Source organism: Panthera pardus, unplaced genomic scaffold, assembly GCF_024362965.1.
Source record: "Panthera pardus isolate Hobbes unplaced genomic scaffold, ASM2436296v1 HiC_scaffold_8, whole genome shotgun sequence".
NCBI lineage: Eukaryota > Metazoa > Chordata > Mammalia > Carnivora > Felidae > Panthera > Panthera pardus.
Genome location: NW_026527013.1, coordinates 26,224,496 through 26,231,160, shown reverse-complemented (window position 1 = coordinate 26,231,160; position 6,665 = coordinate 26,224,496).

The window sequence follows — 6,665 nt, the reverse complement described above, 5'->3', positions numbered from 1 at the left end:
CCACTTGCATTCCCAGCCTTGCTTCGATACCCTGCAGGGGCTCCCACCACCATCTGGAGAGAGCCCAGAGTTTTTGGATGCCCACAAGGGTCTGTATTTTCTGGTGTAACACATCAGCCTCACCTTCATCCCATCTTGCACCCTGTGTCCAGCAGGACTGGCCCTTCCCTGCATGGCCCCAAGCCTCCCTCCTCCTGGGCTTTGAGTAGGCCGGTTGGCTGGCAGAGACTCAGGGTTTTGTTATCATTCTACAACCAAAGAGTTACAGAGGAGTCCTGCCAGCACCATTTTGCCTGTATCCATGGTGACCATTCTTGTTTGTTTCACTTCGCTTTCCCTTACATTGCTTCTTTTGTTCAAGTGGTACCTGAACATGGCTAAATATATGAGCAGTATCAAAGAATAAGCAGAGACAAGAAATGCTGCCCCGGGACCTCACCCACTCGTTTCCTGTCTCAGAAGCAACCCCTCTTACCAGTTTATGCATCCTTCCAAGAGAGTCTATGCATAAATAAGCACCATATGTAACCTTGAAACATAGAGTATATTATGCATGGTCCTACTTCTCGCTGATTTTCCTTAATATATCAGAGACGATGTGACTTTTGATATAAGAAAAAGAGACCATAAGCCTGAGTTTTGAGATTTGGTTGCATCTGACTGACAGAATTAAATCAAAAGGGTTCCGCTTATATGGGAAAACCATTTTCCCCCAAATTTCGTTGGAATGGTGGGGGGGAGGTGGTAAGGTTGTAAAGTTCCTGTCACCTCCTCTTGTGAGCAGGGCTCACTGACCCAGGAAGACATCCAATTTCCAAGGTCCCAAATGGTCAAGCAGGCAATTCCCAAATGAGCTTACTCTGGAGGAGATGATGATCCTTTCATTCCAGAGGCCAGCGGCATGGCTGGGACAAGAGCCCTGTGCTCGGTGGGGGAGGCAGGGGAAGGTGGACCAGACCAACCACTGTCCTGTCCACTGCTCCGGCTGGTCCTTCCCACCCTGTGACCTCCTTGGTTACAGGACATCCCTCCGTCTCTGCATTGGAGCAGCTTACTGGAGCCATGGGCACCTGCTGGCTCTGGGGCCACTCTGCCCGGCAAGAGGAGGCAGAGTGGGGCTTCTTCTTACTGGTCACAACTTAACAGGGCCATAGACATGCTCCCATCCCTTTGGGTCACCTGGCCTGACTGGGTCAAGGAACTCTTGTGCCTTTTAGGGGAAGGAAGCTACACCTTGGTGGTACACAACCTTTCAGCTTTGGCTTTATCCAGAGGGTTTGAAACTGGTGTGTCCCAGAATCCCAGGGGACCTGTCGCCATGCTGATGCCTAGGCTCCAGGCCCCCAGAGGCTGTCTCAGAAGGTCTGGGGTGGGGCCCAAAAGCCTGCATTTTTGAGAGGCTCCCAGAAGACCTGAGGATAAGACTTTTCTTTCATTAGTTATTGAGAAACCAGATCTTAAACTCACTCTCCTGGCCCTGCTTAGTGAGAAGAGGGTAACATGAGGAGGGGATAGGCTCACTTTGGAGCCATAATCTGTACCACCTACGAGCTCTGGGATGCTGAGGAGGCCACTTGCCTTCAGTCCCCTGATGTGATCAACCTCAGAGGTGAAGTTTCAGTAAGATAATGAATGTAAAACACTGAATGTGTGCCTCACACTTAGCAAGCCCTTGACAAGTGGAGGCTATATTTTTATTAGCAGGACTTGCTCCGTCAAAGGGTGGCTCACTTTAAGTCTTTGGGTACATATGTCTCTCATTTAATTACTTTGAATTTTTGCTATATGAGGAATCAGACCAAGGTTCCATTTCTTTATCTTTGATCACAAAAAGTATTTCAGCAAGTGAGTCTTGAGAAATTGAGATGCCCCTCTTCCATTCCTATTATTTTCTCTTTCTTATCAACATCCCCTTCCTGCCTCAAACACAGCAGCATTTCTTTCATGCTCTTCATCCTGTCTCTGTGGGCTGGGGGCCAGAGGGTGGAGGGAGTTTCTTCAGTTCAGCAGCCCTGGCTCATATCTTTCCCTTGGGCTGGAGAAGGCAAGTATAAGGACAGTTGTCAAACCAGGAAAATAAAAGGAGACAGAGTTTTTGTGTCATTAATTAAACTCAGACGGCACTACTGTGCCATCTTGGAGAAGGCAATAGTCTTCACATAATTATCCTTAAAAGAAAATATTTTTTGAACCAAAAGTAGTAGACATTGGGTAGTAGGATTGTTGTAATTTTTCTTTTAGAAACACTTCCAGATGGAAACACCTAACTTACAGAGTTAGGGAGCGATTTTTGCTGGTACAAATTGGGGATTAAAAAATTGACAGTGTTGGGGCGCCTGGGTGGCGCAGTCGGTTAAGCGTCCGACTTCAGCCAGGCCACGATCTCGCATTCTGTGAGTTCGAGCCCCGCGTCAGGCTCTGGGCTGATGGCTCGGAGCCTGGAGCCTGTTTCCGATTCTGTGTCTCCCTCTCTCTCTGCCCCTCCCCCGTTCATGCTCTGTCTCTCTCTGTCCCAAAAATAAAATAAAAAACGTTGAAAAAAATTAAAAAAAAAAAAATAAATAAAAAATTGACAGTGCTTCCTAGTACATTCACGTTTCTCAAACAATGTTTGAAGGATATAAAATGGGATGGGACCAGGGATACGAGAACTAAAATTCAGTTAAAGAGGGGCACCTGGGTGGCTCAGTCAGTTAAGTGTCCGACCTGATTTCTGTTCAGGTCATGATCTCATGGTTGGTAAGATGGAGCCTTGCATCAGGCTCTGTGCTGACAGAGCAGAGCCTGCTTGGGATTCTCTCTCTCCTTCTCTCTCTGCCCCTCCCCTGATCACACTGGCATACTCTATCAATAGAAATAAACATTTGAAAAAAAATTTAAAAAAATCAGCTACAGAAAGGTAAACCTCACTGTGGTTGCTTGAATTTGCCCTCCACCGTCCTGCCCCAGAAGTTTATACATAATGTTTCTCAGCCTAAAGCTCCCCTCCCCTTTGCCCCTCTTCCCTGCAAACACAATGTCCCTGTCTCCATAGGCCTAAGGCTTTCATAGCCTTCAAATCTCCATGCAAATCTCCTTTCTCTGAGATGAATGCTGCAGACACACACACACACACACACACACACACACACACATGCACACACACACTTTTCCCAAGTATCTGCTCATGAGGTAGGAACATGGGCTTGCACATATTCTCCAGCTGGCCCAGATTCCAGCTGATTGGTACAAGTCCATGTTCCTATTTCATGAGTTCGCCAATGGCAGGGGAAAATCTATGTTTATCATTTGCAAAAACTCCTTCTGCTGATACACTCTTCTCTAGGAAACTCTTAAACTTCCCCCATCAAATATCCTGAAGTTTCGTTTTATTTTTTTGACATATTTTGAGATGTTAAATTTTTTTTAATGTTTATTTATTTTTGAGAGAGACAGAGACAGAATGCAAGTGGGTTAGGGGCAGAGAGAGAGAGACACACACACAGAATCCAAAGCAGGCTCCAGGCTCAGAGCTGTCAGCACAGAGCCCCATGTGGGGCTCCAATTCAAGAGCTGTGAGATCATAACGTGAGCCGAAGTCAGACACCCAACCGACTGAGCCACCCAGGCACCCCTGAGATATTTTAATAGTTTCATGGAGGTTAGAAAATATCCTTGGGGCACCTGGGTGGTTTAGTCAGTTAAGAGTCCGATTTTGGCTCCGGTCATGATCTCATGGCTCATGGGTTCGAGCCCCACATTGGGCTCTGTGCTGACAGCTCAGAGCCTGGAGTCTGCTTCAGATTCTGGGTCTCCCTCTCTCCCTGACCTTCCCCTGCTTGCTTTCTCTCTTTCTCTCAAAAATAAATAAACATCAAAAAAAGAAAATATCCTTAAAGAAGATAATAATAATAATAATAGCTACTACCATTGACTAGGGCTTGCTGTAAGAAGTCATGCCATGCACTCTCTCACTAAATTCCAACCATGGCACCAAAAAGGTGGGGTCTGTTGTTATCTCCATTTTATAAATGAGGAAACTGAGGCCCAGAGAAGTTAAACAACTGCCCATGGTCACACAGCCGGTAAGTAGTGGAGTCCAGCATGACTCTTCCATGAGGCACAGTAGGCACAGAGCCTAGGGTTTGTAATACATTTTTTAAATAATTTTTTAAAGTTTATTTTACTTATTTGGAGAGAGAGAGAGAGAGAGAGAGAGCACAAGAGGGGCAGAGAGAGAGGGAGACAGAGAATCCCAAGCAGGCTCTGCCAGCATGGAGCCCGATGTGGGGGTCGAACTCATGAACCGTGAGTGAGATCATGACCTCAACTGAAATCAAGAGTCAGTCACTTAACTGACTGAGCCACCCAGGCTCCCTAGGGTTCATAATACTTTTGAGGGCCATGGAAATGTTTTCTTTCAGAAGAAGGAATAAGATAAAATTTTAGGTTGAAGTAAAAACCTTAATACATAATATTAATATATTTGTATTTATACCAACATAGTTATAAAATATACTTTTTAATATTTTTTGTGGAAGAAGGGATGCATGAAGGCAAAATGCCTAGGGACCATGAAAGTCATAATGTGGCTCTGCTGGAGTGAAAAACTTAGTTTAGGTCAGTCCGTCTTAAAAGTTTAGGTTTTCACTAGGCCAGTCTAACCCCATTTTACAGGTGAGGAAATTGAGGTCCAAGGCCACACAAAGGAATGGCAGAGCCTAGCATAGAACGTAGGTTTCCAGCAGGTCAACCAGGGTGCTCTGTGGTTAGACAGCACCACCTGGTGGTCTTTCTGGGTACTTCCCTTAGTCAAAGGACCCTAAACACAGGGTAACAGACTCAGATATCCCCAGGAAGCAGCCACACAGTCTACCCTTGGGCTCCACACTCAGCAGGAGGGGAGCCAGGACAAGGAGATTTCTTGTTGGTTGGTTGGTTCAGGTTGTCATCAGAATTCACACATTCCTGGCCCCTCACCCCTCTCTCAGGATAAGAATTATCCCTCAGAGTTAATATTCATAAAGTGCTTAGACCAGCCCTGTTCCGTAGGGATATCATGTGAGCCAATATGTAATTTGAAATCTAATAGCCACATGTAAAAAAGCAAACTTAATTTTGGTAATATATCTTATTTAACCCAGGGGTCAGTAAATGACAAGCTATAGGTCAAATCTAGCCCACTGTCTATTTTTTTGAGAGAGAGGGAGAGAGAGGGAGGGAGAGAAAGAAAACAGCGAGAGGCAGAGAGACAGAGATAAAACCCCCCAGGAGGGAGGGAGAGAGGGAGGGTGGGAGGGGGAGAGGGAGGGGGAGAGGGAGAGGGAGGGGGAGAGGGAGAGGGAGAGGGAGAGGGAGGGAGGGGGAGAGAGAGAGAGAGAGAGAGAGAGAGAGAGAGAGAGAGAGAGGAACGGGACTCACCTGAAGCAGGGCTCGTGTTCACTGGAAGCAGGGCTTGAGCTCACCTGATGTGAGACTTGAATACACCTGATGTGGGACTCAAACTCAGAAACCGTGAGATCATGACCTGAGTGAAGTCAGATGCTTAATGACTGAGTCACCCAGGTGCCTCTGCCTATTTTTTTTAAATAAAGTTTTATTAACACATAGCCATGCCTATTCATTTATGTATTATTTATGGCTGCTTTTACACCACAACTGCAGAGTTGAGTAGCTTGGAGCTGAGACTAGATGGCCCACAAATGGAAAATACTTACAACTAGTCCTTTCCAGAGAAAGTCTGCCAATCCCTGGTTTAACCCAGCATGGACAAAGTTGGTCATTTCAACATGTAATTCAATATAAAAATTATTAATGAGATACGTTTCATGTTTTATCTTATCAAATCTTCAAAGTTTGGTGTGTCTTTTATACTCACAGCTCATTTCAATTTGGGTGAGACACATTTCAAATGCTCAATGGACACATTTCAAATGCTCAATGGACACATTTCAAATGCTCAATGGACACATTTCAAATGCTCAAATGGTAGCTTATAGCTACCAAATGACATAGTGCAGCCTTAGAAAAATGCATGCAAATATCATATTGGTGTTCATTAAATACGTTCATAAATAAATGTCCCAGAAGAAATAGGCCCTAACACCCTGGGACATCCACTGTGTGGAACGAACCTCTTTTCCATGCCTCTAGAATGATGCTAGTTACATAGTATCATCCTTGAGAGACTTGAGAAAATCGTCACTTAAACCATTTTTGGAAGGGCTAATCTAGTTACAAAATTCCAACTGAGAAAGGCTGCCCTGGCGGTGGCCTATCCTCTTCTAAGCAGCTTGCAGACTTGCTGCTGACAGAGATCATCATCATAATTAATATAATTCATGGACAGAGGCACTTGCTAGGCATTTTCTGAGCATTGTTTCATTTAATGACAGAAATAATGGTGACTCCCTCAGGAAGCCTGTCCCAAGACCTCACGCTGGCTTCAGGGCCTCCTCTGTGCCCCAAAGGTGCCCCCCACCCCCACACTGCCCCATCCCAACCATCCTCACCCTGTGCTGTGAGCCACATCTGGCTTCTTATTCCCCAAGAGCCCAGGCTGAACCTGACCTTCAGGAGCTGCTAGATCAATGGATGTTACAGTCAATCAAATGGCCCTAGAGGAATCCAGAGGTCCTTTGGTATTTGATTAAATTCAGCAGGCAATTGCCAAGCACCTCTGGTGT